The 20,143-nt window shown below is 43.0% G+C and overlaps 1 protein-coding gene across 10 annotated transcripts in view; it reads right to left on the bottom strand.

Annotated features, from left to right (window-relative positions):
* Positions 1 to 20,143, bottom strand: part of LOC141728062 (TOG array regulator of axonemal microtubules protein 2-like) — a 44,950-nt gene that overhangs the window by 13,461 nt on the left and 11,346 nt on the right. For 3 of the 10 annotated variants that reach the window (XM_074534375.1, XM_074534377.1, XM_074534368.1), the window contains exons 2-3: positions 2,952 to 3,100; positions 923 to 1,023 (exon numbers count right to left, since the gene is read on the bottom strand). The exons of 1 other annotated variant lie outside the window; for it this stretch is intronic. The gene's annotated coding sequence lies outside the window, so the exon portion shown is untranslated. Of the gene's footprint in view, positions 1 to 922; positions 1,024 to 2,951; positions 3,104 to 4,521; positions 4,615 to 19,187; positions 19,609 to 20,143 lie in introns of those variants that run through there. 6 more of the 10 variants (XM_074534371.1, XM_074534372.1, XM_074534370.1 and 3 more) reach the window with 6 other exon arrangements.

Genomic DNA, 20,143 nt, shown 5'->3' with positions numbered 1-20,143 from the left:
AAACAGGAAATTCCCTGTTGAAAACACAAGTTAGAACCAGGATCACTGCTACCAAGGCTTAGGGAAACATTTCCTAACTTACAGATGGAAACAGACCAGAGATTCAGTAATGCCAACTCCTTGTTTTCAATAGCCCAAGGGAGGTTATGGGTGCTACCAGACTGAGCAGCAGTCTAAAATCCCAAGTTCCTTAGTCATGAGCAGAAATGGGAATAATGCAAACTGGCAGGCAATGAGAGTTTGTGGAGGAAGCAGCAGAACAAACTGGACTATTTGGGGGTTGGCCCATTGTGTTGGAAGTTGATTTGGTTCAACACTCACTCTCCCTGTGCTTGCACAAAGGCAGGCTCCCTTCTATAATGTCAATTAAAAATATAAAGTCCTCCCCCCCCCAAACAAACAAAGGATTTTCCACTGGATGCTGCTGAATTCACCAAACTTCTGCCAGCTCCACAGGACTGGACAGCAGGGCAGTATTCCCAAAAGACAGACAGTCATTGCAGTAACTAGGATTGGCCTGGACATCTTTTGTAAATTTGGGAATTTTCTTGGCACTACTACTTCCAGTGTCCTTTGCAAAGACTCTGCTATCTTCAGACTCAAAATTCTCACTTAATTGCTTTACAGGGGCAGAGTAGGGAGAGCATGGTGGGGGCTTACGCTTAAATGTAAACCCATTTTCTCCTCTTTCCCTTACCTCTTTGTGATCAATATTGAAAATATTCAAAACCCCACTTTTCCCTAATAATATCAGTTCCTTTGTGGTCTGCAGATGAATAGGCTGAGGATTAACAGCTCATTCCCAGGAGCAAAATGATTCAGCAGAAGAGGAAAGAGCTAAAGACAGATTGGGTATCTTTGATTTCATATTAGCAGTGGCAATACTTGCACAAAGGAGACATTTCTCCTGCCAAGCACTTACTTTCTTCTTAACTGTCAGAATATCTTCCAGGTTATGGGGGAAAGAGATTGTTCCAGAAGCATTTTAAATTGTTGATGATTGTGCAACATCTTCACCATCTCCTGTCCATAATGCGGAAGGAAGGAAGGAAGGAAGGAAGGAAGGAAGGAAGGAAGGAAGGAAGGAAGGAAGGAAGGAAGGAAGGAAGGAAGGAAGGAAGGAAGGAAGGAAGGAAGGAAGGAAGGAAGGAAGGAAGGAAGGAAGGAAGGAAGGAAGGAAGGAAGGAAGTGGCGGAAGGAAGTGGCGGAAGGAAGTGGCGGAAGGAAGGAAGTGGCGGAAGGAAGGAAGTGGCGGAAGGAAGGAAGGAAGTGGCGGAAGGAAGTGGCGGAAGGAAGGAAGGAAGTGGCGGAAGGAAGTGGCGGAAGGAAGTGGCGGAAGGAAGGAAGGAAGTGGCGGAAGGAAGTGGCGGAAGGAAGTGGCGGAAGGAAGTGGCGGAAGGAAGTGGCGGAAGGAAGTGGCGGAAGGAAGGAAGGAAGGAAGGAAGGAAGGAAGGAAGGAAGGAAGGAAGGAAGGAAGGAAGGAAGGAAGGAAGGAAGGAAGGAAGGAAGGAAGTGGCGGAAGGAAGGAAGTGGCGGAAGGAAGGAAGGAAGGAAGTGGCGGAAGGAAGGAAGTGGCGGAAGGAAGGAAGTGGCGGAAGGAAGTGGCGGAAGGAAGTGGCGGAAGGAAGTGGCGGAAGGAAGTGGCGGAAGGAAGTGGCGGAAGGAAGTGGCGGAAGGAAGGAAGGAAGGAAGGAAGGAAGGAAGGAAGGAAGGAAGGAAGGAAGGAAGGAAGGAAGGAAGGAAGGAAGGAAGGAAGGAAGGAAGGAAGGAAGGAAGGAAGGAAGGAAGGAAGGAAGGAAGGAAGGAAGGAAGGGAAATAAAAGTGAACAAACACAGGAAGAGTGTTAACAGAAGAGGCTGATACCTTAAACTCATCAGGTGCAAGCCTTGCATGAGAAGGCATTACCTACTCAGCAAAGAGGGAGATTTACCTCACTTGACCCTGCACAGTGCTGTCAGCTGAACACAAGAGGCAAGAGGAGAATGTGGGGCAACAGAAAAATACCATTTCACTCTGAAAATGGGGGTGTGCTTCTGTGGCATCAAAGGATCCCAAGGAACAAGCAAAACACATCTGCTTTTGTTGTCAGAGCCTATTACATGTCTTGCTGCCATTGCACAGTAATTTGCCTTTCTTTAACTGGCAGGGAAACCAGGACAAAACACCTCATGCATCCTCTTGATTATTCTATACTATGTGTATGCACAGGGGCAGCCAGTTGCTCTGGTGTTCTTGGCAGCTATTCATGGGAATTTCATCATCAAAGGAAAAGGGATTTTGGTGGTTTGGGTTGATTTTGCCACTAGGAAACCACAGGTTTTCTTCAAGAAGAAATGTGGAGTTCACTGAGCCACAGATAACAGTATACTAGAAATCTGCAGAATGGGTTTAGAAAGACTGAATATGTTGGCTGAAGACCCCTGAAATATTTCTAGGACAGTCTGAAGTTAATGAGAAATGTATGTTTGGGATCCTTCAGTGATGAACATTAGCCAACATATTGGCTTTGTGTTGGGCGCCCAAGGCCAATGAAAACTGTTGGACTGGCTGATCTGAGATCTTTTGATCTCCGTAAAGAATCCTCCAAGCCACAGGAAAAAGTTGGCAATGTTCCTTTTTGCTGGCCAACCTCAGGTTTCCCAGTACAGCCATTTGCCCAGGCAACCCAGAGCAGTGGTCACAGTGCCAAGGCTGACAGAGCTCAAGAAGAGTTTGGACAATGCTCTCAAGCACATGGAGTGACTCTTGGGGTCACTGCACATGGCCAGGGGATGGACTCGATGACCCTGATGCGCCCTTCCAACTCAGTATATTCCATGATTCTATGACCCTTATTCACACAGTGAGGTAACTTCATATTCCCATTGGTTTCCACTCTTGTGTGGTTTCACCTTTATAGCCAGACACAAAACGGTTTTCCTGTTTTGGGAGGTGAAATGAAGATCATTACCTTGTGTCCTTGTGGCAGTCCTGAGCAAGCTTCCCTGCCACGTGTGGCAGCCTCTCAGCCCTGGGGGTGCCTGCGAGCTGGGTGACTCCAATTCTCTCCATCAGGGACAGGAGCAGTTGGGCCGCACACTCGCGCACGGGGCGGGGCGGCTGCTGGGGAGGAGAGAGCAAACCCTGGGCACAGGGACAAGGAGCAGCAGCAGCACCGGCCTTGGCCAGAGCTGCTCCCTGCCCTTGCTGGGGGAAGGAGCCTGGGCTCTCCCTGCGCCTTCAGACACCTGCAGAACGTTCTGGCCTCAGCTAAACACAACGTTAGCATTGCACACAAGGCCTGCCTGGACGAAAGAGGGAGGAATTCAGTCTCCCTGCACTGTCTGATACTCAGTTTCTTTCACAGTATTTACTCTGAGAACGATTGAAGAAATAGATGACATATGAATAATTTAGAAATTAAGGACAATTCATGCTGACCCATCAGAGGGCACCCAGTACACAGAACTGCAGCAGGATGAGGCTCTTTCCACCCATTTATCCCCAAATCTGCAGAACTTTGGATGAACAACAAATGCAGGGAAAACACGTTGTGGGCCATGAAGTTGCAGAATATCCAGCAATGCAGCCTGTTTCTTATGTGGGCCTTGGCAAGAGAGACATCTGAATGTTTTACCCTATTGCAAAGCTGAGGAAAGGGTGGCAGGCAGTTTAGCCGGGCTGTCCTGTTCTACAGAGTGTCTCTTGGGAACTATCAGGCCCAGCACCAACATTTAAGTCAGCATTTACTTCAACTGTCCCATGGCAGTCAGCCTGTGAAGGTGCCTGTAAAGTGATTCGTCATCTCAAGGCTAACATGAAACATCAGTTTGAATAGAAAGTAGAGCTCCAAGGCCAGGACAGACATACAAGGCTCCTTCTGCAGGAGCTGTGTTGGACTCCATGAAGTCAGAGGGTTTTTAGGAAATGGTTAAAAAAGAGTATTTAGGCCTCAGGATGTGGCCCGAAGTTCCGTTACAGCAGGAAAGTTTCCCAAGCAAGCAGAAAAGTTTCCCAAGCAGTAGACGTGACAAATAAAAATTCGACTTTATAGATTTGGCTTTAGGATGGCAACAAGTTTATTTAATGTATATCTTTGGAAGGTTACTGTGAATAGAGCTCTGTTCTTTGTTTCTTATGAAATAGTCTTTGTTTTAACTACCATTATGTATGATTTATAAGGTTGGATGGAAAGCTTGTCAATATGTCTTGTTTTTGTGTGATTGGCTGAAATCTAAACTGAGATGATTTTATGTCATTCTGTTTTACCCCACCTTCTGGGGCATTTCCCATTAGGCCAGCATTCTGTTAACATCTAACAATGTTCTGAGGCTGATGTGCTAATAATAATAAAAAAAAGGCTGGTCTGGATTTGTCCAGTGTGGTCCATATTTGGACGTTTTGCCGCAGCAAGTGAGTTCCTCTTTTAAGACGTGGGTTCCTGACACCATTTGATCTAGAGCTACCCTGGTGCCCCAGCAACTGGTGCCCCGTGTGAGGACGTAGAATAGAAGAGGAAAAAAGAAAAATCGTGGATTTACCGGCCACGGAGACTCAAATGTTAATCAAGAGGACGCTGTATCATCTCTCCCGCGGAAGCCAAGGAATTTGTAAGTAACTTTTCTCGGGAGAGGCTTGGGTAACGAGAAAACGAAAATGGGAACAAAGTTATCGAAAGTTGGATGTTACAGGAGACTGTATCAAAAGACAATGTTACAAGAAGAAGGTCTTTCTGAAGTCTCAAAAACTGAGTTTAAAATCTTACTTATCTGGGTTAAAGTGAATACGCAAGATTTAAATTTTTTAAATTTACAGTCTGCCTTTACTTTTCATTTTTGGGATCAGATAAACTGGAAAATATATAATTTAGTCTCTCTTAAAAAAGATGAAAGCTTAAGAGCAATTATGCCGGCTTCTAAGGTGAACTCGGACTCAGAAAACAAAGCTTCTGGCTCTGTCTCTTTAAATCCCAGTAAACCTGAGACTGTGTGTGTTTCGGAGAATGTAACAAATGTTATTTCAAATGCTGATTTGAACTCCACTGAGAAAAATCTTCCTTCTCTCTCTCTGGGAAAAAATGAGACTTTTCCGGACTCTTCTTCGCATTGTTCTGTTAATGTAAAAATTTGTGACTCTTGTAAGGGGGAAGGGACAAAATGTATAGAAAATGTTAATGAGAAAGTGAATGTATTTCCTAAAATTGGTTGTGCAGGGACATTGAAAACTGAATTAGATTGTGATATGCCTGAAGTGGAAACTGAGGGTGTTTCTTCCACTCGGGAAATTTTGGTTCTTGGGGGTTCTGGGAATTCTTTTTCAGTTAAGCAAAAACCTGGTTTTTATGGTAATTGTCAATCCATAGATACAGAGAAAGAAAAATTGGCTTTAATTCAAAGGGTGGAGTCCTTTGAAAGCATGGATAACTCTCAAAAACCCGAAAAAACACGGGTTGAGTTTTTCCCTCATTCTTATGATCCTAATTCTTGTATTTTAAAACAAAACCATGTAAGTTTAAAACCTGGATTTGTAGATTCTTCAGCTGAGTTTTTCTTGGCAGGGAGACAATGTGAAACTTGTGGTAAAGTAGCAAATTCAAGGTTAAAATGTGGCAATGTTCCCAGAACAGGGGAACACGCCTCTGTCTCGGCCCCTTTGGGCCGGGCTTCGGAGGAGGCGTGTTGTTTGTTGGAGCCCACCCCTGCCTTCCATGGCAGGGTTCCAAGGGGGGCGTGTTGCTTGGAGGTATCTGAAAAAAATTTAGAGGCGTGTTCTCATGATCAGGTAGGCCGGCCTCCCGGAGCTGGCCGAGGTCCTGGAGCTGGCTGAGCTCCCGGAATTGGCAGAATTCCCAGACAAGAGTACAGTGTTCCTGTCAGGAATTTGGAACTGGGCAGAGTGACTGGAAGGTTTGGATTTAATGATTTTTCAGGATCAGAAAATGTATTGACTAGAAGCAAAGGGAATATTCATACTGTCATTGATCAAAGTGACAATTTTGATTCTCCATTAAAATTACCGGATTGGTCATACATTAATCAGAAACTAGAAAAAGATTTGTATTTAAAGAAACAATATCTTGCTTTACCAGTAAAATATGGAAGAAAAGATAGAAATCCAAAATATGAAAGACTCAATCACCATGATATAAAGGAATTACGACAGGCTTTGAAAGAAAGTGGATTTTCTTCTCCCTATTTTAATAGTGTGTTGAAAAATATTTTTAACTCTTATGATTTAGTTCCTGCTGATTGCAGGAATGTGGCAACTTTGATCTTAACCGATTCACAGTACCTACTGTGGGAGTTACAATGGAAAAAGTTACTTAACAAGTTGGTTGAAGGATATGCAGATAATGATCATGCCGATTTAAATGATGCTCAGTTAGCTGGTGATTCACCTTACAATAGGCCTGAAAATCAAGCAGTTGAACTGCCTCGGCCTGTTTTAGCAGACATTAAAGATGCTGCTAGAAAGGCCTTGCTTTCACTTGAGCCTGCTGGCTCACATTTAAGTTCTTATATACTGATCAAACAAGGTGAAACTGAATCTTATGGTTCTTTTTTGGATAGATTAACTCAAGCAGTCGAAAGGCAATGTCCAGATGAACAAGCCCGCTCTTATATCATTCAAAATCTTGCTTATGTAAACGCTAATGATGAATGTAGGAAAATTATTTTAGCTTTGCCTGACCAGCCTCCAACAATTACACAGATGCTAACAGCTTGCAGTAGACTTATGGGTTCACAAAATGCTGCAAATTCACAGGTCAATGCTTTGGAAAAAACACTGGAACACAATTTGACACAACGAATGGATAAAATTGAAAAGCTTTTAGAAAAACAAGAAAAACGTTGGGAAAACTCTGTTAATGCTGTACAAGTAGATCCTAATAAAAAGCCTGTCTGCTTTGCTTGTGGTAAACTAGGGCACCTCAAAAAGGATTGTCGTGGGACAGCAAATCAAATTTCTATTTGCCCTCGATGCCGAAAAGGAAGGCATTTTGCTAAATATTGTCACTCACTATTTGACATCAATGGGAACCCACTGTCGTTAAACTTCAAAAACAGCGCGTTCCACCGCGCTCAGACACAAATTGTGGTACCCACTGGCAATGGGTGAATATTCCCACTGGGCTGGTCATGTCACAAAAGGATTGTCATGTGTAAAAATTCTAATCGAAGTGACTTTCTACCTGTCATAAGATATGATTGTCATGATATATATGATCTGATAATATCTTGTTGTACAAGTTTTGTCCTCAGTTGACAGAATTTTCCAGGATTCAAGATTCTACTATTACACGGATGATCTGCTCATCACAGCCTCAACGCCGACAGAGATGCAGAAAACCAGTGCTGGTGTTGGGACTGAAATCCAAAAGGCTGGACTTGACATTTCTACAACCAAATTTCTACAACTTGACATTTCTACAACTAAATCCAAGGATGCAACAAAGACCCAAGGCTGAGACATCAACTCTTCAAAGAAGACCATCAACTCTTCAAAGAAGACAACCTCATCACTGGACTCTGGACACTGGTCTCTGACTGTGGTTCGAGTTTTTCAGCTTTTCCCTCAATCTTTTAATTTATTTTAATGAATAGAAGGTTCAATTTTAAAGGATGTTAGCAATGAGATTTTACATTGTTGGCTTTCCTGTCTTTTTACAACTTTGCAATATAGAATTAATCCATGTTTTGTTTCTCACATTAGGGTATTCATGTTTCCGTGGACCCGTTCTCTGGTGCAGTTTTTGCTTCCCTTCACACAGGTGAAACCGGCAGTCATGCCTGTCATCATTTCCTGCAAGCTTTTGCTTCATTGGGTGTACCCCAAGAAGTGAAGACTGACTGAATGGTCCTGCACACATATCTCAAAAATTGGCCACATGTTTAAATGAATGGGGTGTTTAGCACATCTTTGATATTCCCCATTCTCCCACAAGTCAAGCAATCATTGAAAGAACACATCAAACCCTAAAATGCATATTAGATCAACAGAGAGGGGGAACGGAGATCACCCCACAGATGAGACTGAACAAGGCTCTCTATGTTTTTAATGTTCTAAACAGTTCAAGTGAAGGTCCATTTTGATTAATAATTTGGGGAAAGGGTATGCTTTTGTCTCCACAGGTGCTGGAATTAAATGGGTTCCTGCCAAAAACGTCAAACCATATCGCACTTCAGAACCTGCAGTTGAGCACAGAACCGAGGAAGCAAGTACGCAGACGTGAACCAAATCGAAGGATCACGGGTCTCGCCTGACGCTCCTTGTGCCTGACGTTCTTTGTGCATCGGTGGAACCCATGAACTCTGATTTTGTGTCAATGTTGTTTATGAGTATGCTAATTGAATGCTGAATGTTTAACAGAGCTAATTTTTGGCAAAAATTTAGGTTAATGTTTTTGTATAGAGAGAATTCTGCCAAAACTTAGTTCATGAAAGAGATGGGGCAAATTCAAATAATATACTTGTTTTGTTTGATTTTAATTGTTTTTTGTCGTGCAGATTTGCCTGTGGATCAACCGAAAATGAATGTTTGGGTGACCTTAGCCAAGGCTGCCGGATCGGATGCTATATGTCTGTCTAATTCGGAACCAGAAAAGCCTTTTTCAACCTGTTTGATCGGTGTGCCAGTGAAAGAGTTGCCTTTGGTCAAAAAACAATCCAATGGTAGGCCAGGTGGAATTGACAATGGAAACAATCCTTCTTTCAATTGGAACATTTGGTCCAAAAAACTTCTCAGGGCAGCATCTGAACCTCAAGAATTGGAAATCCTTGGTTCTTTGACCATGGGTTTTTGTTTTACTTTTATGACTCATGCCTGGCAAAAAGGTGACCCCCCCCAAAGTTTAGTGTTACTCCTCATTATATTGCATATAAAAATTTGAGGTTTTGGTGTAATGTTTCAAACAGCTGGGATGTGTTTCCAGAGACGGATCAATATCCATGGCAATTGCCGAAAGGGTATTCGTTCATTTGCGGAGACAGGGCTTGGCAAGGCATTCCAGCTCACCTTGAAGGTGGCCCTTGTAGCACTGGTATGCTCACCATAATTGCCCCCACTGCCAAAGCAGTGATGAAAAAGAAACAAAGGAGAACGAGAGCTGTTTCTCATTACGATGAGAACTGTCAGAGTGATTTTATGCCTTGGAATGCCGCCAGAAGGGTTTCAGCAGGTATATTTTTACCCCAATTGGCTTCAGCAGTGGCATTTAGATAATTAGATAGAGTTGGATGTTGGCTGAGCAAACAAGCTAATGCCAACATCCTCTGCAATCAGTGATATGTTGACCGATGTTGATAGTATTAGACATGCTACTCTTCAAAACAGAGCAGCCATTGATCTTCTTTTACTGGCACAAGGGCATGGTTGTGAGGAATTTGAAGGATTGTGTTTATGAATTTGTCTGACAGCCCAAATTAAAGAAGATGGAGGTTCCTGGTTGGATGATTTGTTTCAAAAATGGAGTTTTGCACCTTGGCTAAGGCAACTTTGCAAGATAGGTCTTTATGTACTAGGTGTTCTAATACTGATATTTATAGTGGTGCCTTGTATACTTTGTTGTGTTTGGCAAATGATGAACAAAACAGTCCGAGAAGTTTTTGTCATACAAGCAGGAGAATTAGGAAGTAGAAGCACAGAGAGTGTTCGGAATCTCACAAAAGCAGTAGATGAAGGTATAGACATGAACGAAGGTTTTGAATTAAGACCTTGGAATCGACCAGAGTTTTTTGAACAATGACTTGTAACTATTACCAAACGTGTTTCATATCTCTTTCAAGGATGGGGCCATCACAGCATTAAGTTGCTGTGCCGTAATATAGCAGTGCTTTAGTGCAAATAGGTCTCCAACAGATAATAAGCAGAAATTTTGCAATAGAGCTATGAAACGCAAGTAGTAAGCGACAAGAAAATGAAAGATTCTGGGTCAAACAGAGAGGGGGAAATGTTGGAATCCATAAAGTCAGAGGGTTTTTAGGAAATGGTTAAAAAAGAGTATTTAGGCCTCAGGATGTGGCCCGAAGTTCTGTTACAGCAGAAAAGTTTCCCAAGCAAGCAGAAAAGTTTCCCAACCAGTAGACGTGACAAATAACAATACGACTTTGTAGATTTGGCTTTAGGATGGCAACAAGTTTATTTAATGTATATCTTTAGAAGGCTAGCATGAATAGAACTCTGTTCTTTGTTTCTTATGAAATAGTCTTTGTTTTAACTACCATTACGTATGTTTTATAAGGTTGGATGGAAAGATTGTCAATATGTCTTGTTTTTGTGTGAATGGTTGAAATCTAAACTGAGATGATTTTATGTCATTTCGTTTTACCCCACCTTCAGGGGCATTTCCCGGTAGGCCAGCAAGCTGTTAACATCTAATTGCATTGTAACAATGTTCTGAGACTGATAATAATAAAAAAAGCTGGTCTGGATTTGCCCAGTGTTGTCCGTATTTGGACTTTTTGCCACGGCAAGTGGGTTCCTCTCTTAAGACGTGGGTTCCTGACACCATTGGATCTATAGCTACCCTGTTGCCCCGATAGTTACCAGCTCTAGGTTGTCAGCATCTATTAAGATTATTTAATATTTCAATACTCTGGAGTCAGTAAGCCACTTCTGGGTCCTTTGGCTTCAAATTGATTTTAGATCATGGGTTGTATGGATTCTTGTTTTGCCTCGCAAGGCCAGTTTTTGAGTTTCTTCAGTTAAAGTGGCTGCTGCAGCAACTGCTCGAATACAGGCGGGCCACCCCCTAGCTCCTGGGTCTAGCAGTTTGGAGATGTAAGCAATTGGTTTCTTACATCCTCCCCACTCGGGCTACCACCCCATAAGCAATTCCTTTTTCGGTATTTACAAATAGGTCAAATTCTTTTTCCAGATTGGGCAAACTTAGGACAGGTGCTGAGGATTGTTTATCTTTCAAATAATTTAGTTTTTCATCATCCTCAGTTCTCTATTCTATTGGGTCAGGGTTTACTAATTTGTCATATAAAAATTTTACACTTTGGGTATATTGGTCTAACCATAACTTACAGTACCCTAACAAGCCTGATAGTTTTCTGACATCTCTCTTAGTTTTTGGTGCTGGTATGGATAGTATGCCTGAAATTCTTTCAGGACTTAATTTATTATATCCTTTCCCAATTATGTGTCCCAGATAAGTAACTTCCACTTCCACAAGTTGCAATTTATTCTGAGATACTTTTAAACCTTTTGCTCTTAGGAAATTTAAAAGGCGTATACTTGTTGCTCTGACATTATTCTGTTCCTCTCCAGATATTATTAGGTCATCTACATATTGTAGAATTTGTACTTTGCTCTTAGGGTTGAATTGTTCTAAAAGCCCTTCTAAGGCTTGCCCGAAGAGATTTGGAGACTTGGTAAATCCTTGGGGAAGGCACGTCCACCTTAATTGCTGTTTCCTCCTCTTCTCTGGATGTTCCCACTCAAATGTGAACCAATCCCTACATTCCTCAGCAAGAGGACATGCCCAAAATGCATCTTTTAAATCTATAATAGTAAACCAGGCATGCTCCCTTGGGATCTGACTCAGGAGGGTGTAGGGATTTGGGACCACTGGATGCCTGGTTATAGTTCTCTTATTTTTTTTCCTAAAGTCTTGGACCAATTGGTATTTTCCATCTGCCTTCTTGATTGCTAAAATAGGGGTGTTGTGGGGAGACATACACGGCTCTAAGATACCTTCCTCTAATAGCTGCTCAATCACAGGGGTCAGTCCCTTTTTTACCTCAATAGACATTGGGTATTGCTTTACTTGAATGGGAGGAATTCCTTCTTGCATTTCAATTTTTAGTGGTGGGATGTCTAGATAGCTCCTCTTTCCTTCTCCTGCCCAAACCTCTGGGTTTATCTGCTCTGTATCTCCTGATGTCAATTTCATGATCTGGACTATCATTCTCCCATCCTTTGGGATAATCCCCACTCCTAATTGGACTTGTAGGTCCCTTCCTAGCAAATTACTTTCTAGATTAGGTAAATAGATAAAATCAGCCACACACTGCCTTCCGTTTCCTTTAATTTCTACGTTTTCAGCTATGGAGGCTCTAAATGATTTTCCCTCTGCTCCCATCACCTCACAGACCTTTCTCCCAGGCGTCACTCCTGCGGGTAATTCCTTTATACTTGATCTATCTGCTCCGGTATCAACTAAAAATTCAAATTCCTCACTTTGGGGACCGACTTCAAAGTTTACCAGAAGCTCTTCATGATGGTACATTGGGTCCCCTAGCATGTAAAGCCCCTGACACCCCTTGTTGTCATTCCTCAGAAGTCTCTCAAGAGCCTCTTGTTCTTTTAGCATTGCCTCATCCAAAGACAGTTTATTGCAATCCCTTCTTATGTGTCCTATCTCTCCACAATAATAACATTTCCTGTCACTCAGTGGTGCCCCTGGTCTCTTGTTTGTATCCACCCATGGAGGTAGTATAGGTTTATCTTTGGGTGTTTCAAAGGAGGACTTTTGTCCACTTTCACTGACTCTCGATGGTTGTCCCTGCTGATCTCTTTACCCCTAGACTTTCCCTGGCTACAGGTACCATGATTCTAGCTTTAGCTTTGGCTTTCTCTTCTTCTCTCCTTAAATATATCTTTAAGGCTTCCTTTAATAGTTCATTTATTCCCTTCTCCTGCCAGTCATCCATTTTCTCTAACTTTCTCCGTATGTCCAGGAACGATTTTGTAACAAATTTCATTTTTAGAAGTACTTGGCCTTCAGAGCTATCAGGATCTATATTGGAATATAATTGGAAGTTCTTCTTTAATCTATTAAGCCAAGTAGCTGGGATTTCGTCCTTTTCTTGCATGCTATCAAAAGCCAGTTTTATTACTTTGTGTTATTACTTTGGGGAACTGATTCCTTTATTCCTCTAACCATCAGAGACCTATACTCTTCCATGTTCCTCCTATCGTCCTCTTCATTAGGGTCCCACTCAGGGCCCTGTAAGGGTAATTTCTGGTCAATGGGATATCCTGAACGATTTTCTTGCTCCCAGATCCGCATTCCTTCAGCCCTAATCATCCTCACTTCTTCAGCGCTGAACAAAATTTTAAAAATAGAGTTCAGCTCTCCCCAGGTGTAAATGTTGGGGCCTAGAAATTGGTCTTCTTGGTTCGATATACCTACCGGATCCTCCACTAAGTTCCCTAACTCCTTTTCAAAGCCTCGAATTTCAGTGGCTGTTAATGGGGCATTCACAAACCCAAGTCCTTCACGTATCCCACCCATGGGGACTTCTCTAAGAGGAAAAATCTTCTCCACTTTAGATGGTTTAGATCATGTATTACAGTAAGGTCCCTCCGTAAGGTTACCCTTCTGGGAAGAAACAGGAGGAGTGGGGCTAGTTAACTTATACTAACTGGATTAGAGATGGAGGTGCTCACCTCCCAGTTAGGGGGAGGTAATGGTACAGCAGTAGGTAAGGGGAAAGAGACTGAACCTGTAGGAAAGGACACTGGAGGTGGGGCTGGAGAGACAGTGGAAGAGACTGAGGGGGAGACTGGAGAAAGAACTGGATTAGAGGGAGGTGGGACAGAAGTATTTGGAGCAGCTGAGGGAGTTGAGGTTAGGGTAGGAGTATTGACCATAGGAGGGTTAATTGGAGGTGCTAATGGGATCGGAGCAGCTGCTGGTTCTGGGGATGGAGAGGCCAGAGGTAAAATCGGGGGATCTGGGAGAGGAGCCTGGGGCATTGCCGGGTAAATAGGAGGGAATGGAGGAGGAGGAGGGGGTAAGTAATCAAGGGGTCCCACTTAACACTAACCTCTTCTCTCCCCTCTTTCTTTTCCTCCTGTTTTTGTAGTTTACAGATTTTTGTAACCTCACTGCTGGTGGTATCCCTCTGCCAACATACAGCATATGTTAAGTGCTCAAGATTGGGACTTTCTTGGGTTTTCAGGTGTTGGTTTAATTGGGAACACATCCATGGATCTCTTGTCCCGTACCATGGCCACTCTCCCTGCAGGTTTAACTTAGGCCAGACTTCGATACAATAGTGAATAATTTTCATTTTGTCTAAGCCTTTCATGGCCTCCTGAATTTTGGGAATTCTGTCCATCCCTGCCCCAAAGACCAAAAGAGATTTTAGAAAATTATTAGGTTTGTTTGAGTATTGAAGATTATGACTTGATCAGTATAAAATCACTAAAAGCGTTAAATTTCCATATGACAAACTGATAAACTCAGAGCCTGTAACCTGGACCTCAAATGATGAGGAACAGCTTTGGAATCTGAAAACTAAATTGTCCTCTGCCCCTGTACTGAGCCTACCAGACCTTAAAAAGATCTTTGACCAATTGGTAAACGTGGAAGAGGGGATAGCATGTGGAGTCCTTACACAGGACTGGGGAGGATGCAGGAAGCCAGTCGCATCTCTCTCCAAGTTACAAGATCAAGCAGCCAGAGGGTGGCCAGCGTGTGTGCAAGTGATAGCAGCAACAGCCACCCCAACAGAAGACACACAGAAACTAACCTGAAAGGGGAAGATCCAGGTTCATACCCCACACAATGTAAAAGCTGTTTTAAGTCACAAGGCTCCTCAGTGGCTAACCAACTCCCAAATATTAAAGTATGAAGTAATCCTAATAAGTACCAAGGGCCTCCAATTAGTCACTTCAAAATGTTGAAATCCAGCCCAGTTCCTCACAGGAGAGCTGTTAACAGACCTGGAGCATGATTGTTTAGAAATTATTTAAATGCAGACTAAAGTGAGAGAAGATTTAGAGGATGGGCCCCTCCCATATGGGAGAACTTCATTTACAGATGGATCATCATGAATGGTAGCCAGTAAACAGGTCTTGGGGTGTTCAAGCATAGATGGGCAGAAAATGCAAGTTGAGGAAAAAGGAAAGCTACCCACAAATTGGTGTGCCCAGTGCTGTGAAATCTATGCCCTGAAGAGAGGACTAGATTTACTAGAAAAAGATAAAGGAACAATCTATACTGACTCCCGGTACGCATTTGGGATTGCCCATACATTCAGAAAAACATGGGAAGAACAGGGGTACCTAAATTCTAAAGGCAAAAATTGAATACATGAAGAGCTAAGAAAATTAGTACTAGAGTCCCTAAGGAAACCAATAGAGATAGCCGAATGTCACATAAAAGGACATCAAAAAGGGAATATCCTTAAAATGAAAGGAAATTGATTAGCTGATAAGTAGCAAAAGAAGTAGCCTTGGACCAAGGTAGACTAATTAAAATTCTTAAGATAGAAGGAACACCTAGTAGAGAAAGAAAAGAGGACAGACCCATCTTTGACAAGAAAGGATTAAGAGAGTTAGAAAAGATGAGAAGACAGCAAAAAGAAAATGGAGAATGGTGGACCCCTGATGGACAGCAAATTTTAAATAGAGCTCCAGCCCAAAAGGTGATGATGGAGTTACACAAGTTGGCTCATTGGGGAATACAAGGATTATGTGACCACTTTCCAAGGGATCGTATGTGCATGGGAATACGTACCATAGCAAAGGCAGTTACCAAGGGATGTTTAACTTGCCAACAAATGAATCAGAAAGTAATGAGAAGAGTACTATCTGATCTGGGGGAAGTGAGTTGGCCTTGTGGCCATTCCAAAGTGTGCAGGTAGACATCACAGAAATGCCCCCTGTCCAGGGACACAGACACTTATTAGTGACCGTGGATCACCTCACCCATTGGGTAGAGCGGTTCCTGACCAAAACAGAGACAGCCCAAGTACACGAAAGCAATCCTAAAAAACATCATTCCCCAATATGGGTTGATAAATAATATCGATTCTGACTGAGGTCCAGACTTTACTGCCCAAGTCTTACAACAAGTTGTTGAAGCCCTGGGAATGAAATGGAAGTTGCACAGCCCATTGGCATCCCCAGAGCTCCAGAAGAGTAGAAAGAATGAATAAACCCATCAAAAATACGTTAACTACATTAGCTACAGAAACCCAGATGAATTGGCTTAAATGTCTACCCTTAGCACTGTTACAAATTAGAACAAGGCCTCGATCAGGTATAAGAGTCTCACCTTATGAAATGATGTTTGGACTCCCCTTCTTGACAACCCCGTATAGCATGGGAATTTATCCTGAAGGAGAGACAGCCACCCAAAAATATCTAAAGGCCATAGGAAGTATGTTAGAAGGTCTTAGAAAAAAGGGCTATCTCCCTCAAACCTCTCCCTTAGACACTAAGGGACATAACATCAATCCAGGGGACTGGGTGTTAGTTAAATCATGGAACTCTGCACCTTTAACCTCTAAGTTTGAAGGCTTTTTCAGGTCCTACTCACCACCAATACAGCCATACAGACCCAAGAGAAGGGATGGCCACATATAACCCAGATTAAAGGACCTGTACCACCTCCCACTAAAAAGTCAAAACCAACCACATCCCCTACTAAGTCTTCTAATAAATTTATACGTTAAATCGGATTCTAAGATTACAAGCAGTACTTGAAATGGTATTGAACTGAACCTCTCTAGCTTTAGACCGCATAAATGACCAACTATCCCAGACTAGAACTGTAGTGTATCAAATCAGACTAGCAGTAGGTTATTTATTGGTCGATGAAGGAAGCATATGTGGAAAATTTAACTCCTCGAGTGCTGCTTAGAAATGGATGACTGCAGTGAAGTAATTAGAAATATGTCAAAGGAAATCTGGAAGTTAGTTTATGTTGGAACACAAGATTGGACCCCTACATTCTATACCAGCTGGTGGGACAATTTCTGGTCATTAAAAGGAAATTGGTGGAAAAAAACCCCTTTTTCATCTTATGTGAAATTGCTAGTTTGATCCTCCTACTTGCATGCTCCCCTGTATAATCCGAGTTGTAACATCTGCCATACAAGCAAGTTTAATGATACCAAAAGAGCTTAATAAGAAAGAAGTAACAGTAATCATGATAATGAATGATCGAGAACGTGAAGATGCCAAGCAAATTTACAACCAATATAAAAATTGTAAGAAAATTGTACTTTCAAGAAGAAGCAATTGCTAATTGATGCAGGCTTAATCCTCACGAAGAATTAGAGAGGGATATTGTAGGGGATCGATTGTTAAAGGAGTTGATATAAAGCTCATTGTTAAAGGAGTTAATATAAAGTTCCAATGTTAGTCATAGATTGTTTGTTGAATGTTTAATAGTTATGTCAAATTCCAATATTAGTTAAAGGATTTATAATTATGTAAATCCCCTCACTGTCAGGTGTTACCCCCACTGCTCCTGTCAGCGTTCAGAAGCACATAATCACGAGAATGATTCTATGCAGGTGCTCTTATTGAAGAGCTCTGGGTGTCAGGGGTACAAACACAAATCTGTCTCCAACATGCATTTGGGATGAACATGTTTTTATATTCTATTGTTATGTAACTTTCATGTTAATTATTAAACATATATTGTTCTATTGTATACATAGATTTTATCCAAGCATGAGCTCCTCGTAGTTCCCCTTAAATTTCTAACATAGTTTCTCATTACTCTTCTTATGATTATACAATAATTATATTTAATTACTAAACAATCATAACATTGAACAATTATATCATTTATCATATACTGCTTAAGTAAATGCAATTTCACATGACCTGGCAAACACAAAGCCTAACATTTTCAGTCTATTTTTAACATTTTTCCAGGGCCCCACTAAATCTAGATTCTTTCTAATTCCCCAAATTTTATGATTTTAAAAACTTTTACTGTCACTCCCACTCTCATCTAAGATGGCGAACCACCCGACACCATAAAGAAGAGGATTATGTCATAATAACCAAATATGAAAATCCCATAAGACCTAGCAGAAAAGAATGACCTTACAACCCCTAGAACAACAAGCCACCATGCAAATGAAGAATTAAAATAGCACCTCTAACCACAGAAAACATAAGACAACATCAGGACCATGGTCAGAGCTTTTTGCCTTCGTCACCCTAACCAGAGCAGGCCAAGAGCAGCACAGTGACCATGGATTTGAAACCAACAGTGTCTACCCAGAGACTCTTGAGAGAAAACCCAGCTCTGCCAGGCCTGGCTCAGCATTGCAGTTCCCTGCTCAGAACCTTGGGCTCCCTGCAATCCTGGCCTCAAGGATCTGCTCTCACCAGGCCCTGGGCAGCCTTTGGCACTCCCTGCCATCCCTGGGGCCCAGCCATGCTCCAAGGCACTTGGAGTTTTGCTGCTGATTCCTTGAGCAGCTTCTCCATCCTTCTCTGCGCACCTGACGCTCCTGGACCCAGCCCCAAATCCAGCGTGGGGCTGATTAAAATACAGAAAGCCCTCAGGAGCTCTTTGTCTCCCTTATTGTCTTTGAGTGTCCAGGGCTTGTGCAGTGATTGGGATCAGTTTGGAGTTCGCTTCATGAGGGAGATTCCAAAGTGCACATCCTGATTTTTGGTTTTTAATCAATGGTGCATTTTTTGTTTTTCATTTCAGAGAAGAGGTCACAGAAGCATTCCCCAAGTGATCTTGATGCTGAATGTCTCCTGAGGAGGTCTGGGCAGGGAGAAGAATGAGCCCCTTGCAGGCTGAGCCTGTTTGGACAAGCTGCTCCTCAGTCCCAGTCTGAATATTCTGACATCACCCATCTGGGACTGACATCCCAAAAAATGTAAAAAATTATTTTTCCTCATAAATAAAATTTAATCAATAAAAAAATATTATTATAATATCCTAATTTATAATAGTATTGTTCATTACTTTTATTACATTATTTTAATATTTTTCTTTAAAAATCTATACATTTTTAACAACCAAAAAAAGATTTGTCTCTCATGCTAAGAAACACAATTCCATTAATTAATAATTAATATATATTGGCTACTTATTTCTTCCTCTTTATGGTAATTAGTTATATTTGTAGTCTTTTTGTCATCTTTCTTATGATCTTTTTCTCACACAGGGTCAAGGGGCAGCACTTTGGAGTCCATGGAGACATTTCTGGGGCACATTTGGGGCAGTTTTGGGTCCGGGGAGAGAATTCAGAGAGAACTTGAGGGTCTGGAGGAAACTTGGGGGAGCCGGGTGGGCACTTGGAGAGGCACTCAAGGATTCCGAAGGACAGTTCGGGGTCCGGGGCAGCACTTAGAGGTTCAGGGGGGCCCTTGGAGGTCAGGGAGGGGAATTTGGAGCCCTTCGGGGTCTGGGCGGGCCCTTGGGGGGCTCTGACGGGGCTCTCTGGGGCGCGGGGGGTGATGGGAGTTGTAGGCGTGGGTATCATACGGTTTAACGGGGCCGCGGAGCATCACAGGAGTTGGAGGCGCAGCTGCAATTGCTCTCGGAGGAACGCCGGGCATGATGGGAGATGAATCCCGGCTGGAATAGGGCTGGGCGTGCGCTGTGGAGCATGATGGGAGCTGTAGTCCCGGAAGTGGTTTGGAATACGATGTTTGGGGGTCCGAGAAGGCACTTGGGGCACACTTTTGCGTCCGACCCTCGACTTCAAGTCCTCGGGGGAACTTAATTCGGGAGCCCTTAGCGGGGAGCTCGGGGAGCTCTAACTGGGCAATTAGGGCGCGGGGCACGGCAGGAGTTTCAGGCGTGGGACTGTGTTGGGAAGGGCTCTGGGGCCACGGTGGAGGAGAGGAGATTGTTTTGCGGAGAAAAGAAGAAACCTCACAACTTGTAAAAGTTGTAAAGCCCGGTATGTTTTTATTACGACGCGCGCCGGACGCAAGACTCCCCAAAAGGGCATGCGTCCGGCGCGCGTCGTAATAAAAACATACCAGGCTTTACAACTTTTACAAGTTGTGAGGTTTCTTCTTTTCTCCGCAAAACATTTTGGCGAGCCAGGCAGGAGTTCTCTGTCCCCGCGGGGGCAGGGGGGATAGACGGACCTCCAAGGCGCGCCCCAGGATTTTTTCCTGGTGGGGCTCCGCTTGTCTCAACTTGCCACCTGCGAGGACAGACAACGACCCGCTGGCCTGCGGAGGAGAATACGGTATGTATGGGGCCCCAGGGGGGGGGGAGGAAGGAGAGAAAGGGAGTAAACCACCCAGAGATGTCTGGGTTCATGGGTTCAGCTGATAGAGCAGCTGTATTAGAGGCCGGGTTCATCGTTCTGATGGAGCAGACCGCTAGCGGCTTTGGGGGTAAGCCGGGTGAACCCGTGTATGTGTGTATTGAGGATTCATAGTTCTGATGGAGCAGAACTGGTGAGCCCGTGTGTTTTGTTTGTG

This window comes from Zonotrichia albicollis, unplaced genomic scaffold, assembly GCF_047830755.1.
Source record: "Zonotrichia albicollis isolate bZonAlb1 unplaced genomic scaffold, bZonAlb1.hap1 Scaffold_83, whole genome shotgun sequence".
Classification (NCBI taxonomy): Eukaryota; Metazoa; Chordata; class Aves; order Passeriformes; family Passerellidae; genus Zonotrichia; species Zonotrichia albicollis.
The sequence above is the reverse complement of the archived record's forward strand: the minus strand, read 5'-3'. Positions and strand labels throughout refer to the sequence as shown.